Below are 2500 nucleotides of genomic sequence, written 5' to 3'. Positions count from 1 at the left end.
CAAATGACAAGACATCTTGTCATCGGAGTTGAATGGGTTAATCATCTCAATAATAGCTTTGGCAAGTAGCGGCATGTCATGTATCATTTCTCTTCTAGGTACAACAGTAAGTCATTTACAGAGACATGGGTAAAGAGAGAAGTAATATCGAAATTAACAAGTCAATATCTAGTTCATTTAACATTCTAATGAGGTCAACATTATTTTTTGACATAGGAATTGGAAATATATCTACCAAAGGACTAAAAATAGATAAAAGCACTCTAATAGTTTGTAAGTGATGACCGGTGGAATTGATAATGACTCTGACTGGATAACCTAGTTTATGTGTTTTTATCAGGTCTTACATATAAGGCAAGGAAGGGGACATAATAGAAAATTGTTCGGTTAAATATTCCTGCCCTTTCAAAAGCTTTTATAAAAACTACGATTAAACTCACTGTTAACTGACTCTAATGGCTTCTTAATGAATTTTGTATAGGTTTCATCACACCCTCCCCATAATATTCCCATTTTTTCAATGTAGTCAACTTTGTTGAGAATAACAATGCCAATTATTTTGTCAGCTCTCGTAATATGTAATTCTTAAAAGGACAATTTGGAGTACCAGGAGCTGACAATGAAGCGTACACAAAACCTTTACTGATATTAATGTCTTGATCAGGAAAATCACCATATTTTTCCAAATTATAAAACTCTTTGGTAACATTAACATAGTCCACTTTCTGTTGAGTGGCTGCCAAACTAAGGCCATACCCTAAAGATCTCTTAGCTTTACTTTCTAAGGGTTTGTTAGATAAATTGACTACGAAGTTGGAATTGGCGTGTTTAGTTCAATCACTGTCTTTAATTAGCTGAGTTAGTTTTTTGTTGAGCTTATCACTAAAAGAGCTGCATACAGGCCTCAACTTGCTATAAAAGCGATCAAGTAGTCTATACTTCTAGAATAGCTCGGTGAAAATGATTTCTTCTAGGATTGATAATTTTGAAAGATTATGAACTACTGACTCACCACTGAGATAGAAATAGATATTAAGTTGCCGTTTTTGGATATTCTCATATGCAGGAGTGAAAGATATTCTAAGTATGATGTTTTTAGGAAACATACTAATGTTTTGTCGTACGTATGTCCATCTTTGCTCATCTCACCATAAAAAAACTAAACTTTCTGTTTTTAGTTCTATGTTCTTTAGAGCTTACAGGATCCGAAGTCTTGAATTCATGTATGATGAGCTTAAGAATATATATGACAATATCAAGCTTGAATTATCCAAAACATTTAGTAGACACTTCCCATAACATGGCTATAAAGTCCTACCATAACACCTTACAGGAGAGGAGGAACTTTTGCAAAAAAAGAATCTTTTGGTTCTTCCTTTCCGTGAGATACTGGTAAGACTACCTAATATACTCAAGGAGCTTAACATCAATGCGAATTTTAAAAACAGAAGCAAAATTGAAAGTATGTTAATTAAGAATTCACCAGGTGATACTATAGGTTATGCACACCCCATTCTTTGTTTACAATGCAATAAATCCTATATTGGTCAAATTGGCAAAGACCTAAAGACAAGGATCAACCAGCATAAGTACAATGTAAGAACTGGCCAAAGGTCCAGTGGTGTTTTTGTCCATGTGAAAGACAATAATCATTCTATCGACTGGAATAATTTTAAGAAAACTATTTCCAGTAATTCCTTTTTAGAAAGAAATAGTATGGATTCGAGTCGCATTAAACATTCATTCGATGATAATATAAATTTAATTTAGAATTGTTTAAGCTTGATAATTTCATCACAATTTAAACTGTTGAATATTCTACAGCCCCAGGGGATTCCCGGGCCTGTATGATGTGTGACCTTATGTCCATAAAACCATAATTCTAAAGAGGATTTCCTTTTTCTGACTTGTGTGATGTGGCATCTTGTATGACTCTTCCATGCTTCTTACCATGTCTTCATCTATTTTGTATATACATCTGTGTCCCTGTCACTTTGTATTCCCTGGTGATATCTTAGGAAAGACGAAAACGTTCGGATTGCGTTTCTTATTTCCCAGTGGATTTTTGCATATATATATATATATAAAATGTATATATATATATGCGTGTGTGCGTATACAGACACACACACACACACACACACACACGGTTGGTAGAGTCTCAGACTGCCAATACGGAGGTACTGATGGTACCTGGTTCGAATCCTGCCCAGGGCTGAAATTATTTCAGTATCGCTGCGCTTCGAGTCGTTACTCCAACTCTCGTGGGCGGGGAGTTGGGTGTGTGTGTGCGTGTAGGGTGATAGCATTACCCATAGATCGGTCATACGAGCTCTGAGCTCTCTTCCGGAAGGGAAATAGCTGTCGATCACGAGTCCAACACGTGATCCAAAGACCAAGGTGAAGTGGTAGCGTTCGCGGCCGCCATCCTTCACCCACAACCACCCACTCACATACACACATACTTACAGACAAACACACACACACACACACACACACA

The sequence above is a fragment of the Oratosquilla oratoria genome, chromosome 1 (assembly GCF_046742065.1).
Source record: "Oratosquilla oratoria isolate Oo_2021 chromosome 1, ASM4674206v1, whole genome shotgun sequence".
Taxonomy (NCBI): Eukaryota; Metazoa; Arthropoda; class Malacostraca; order Stomatopoda; family Squillidae; genus Oratosquilla; species Oratosquilla oratoria.
Note: the sequence above shows the minus strand (reverse complement) of the source record.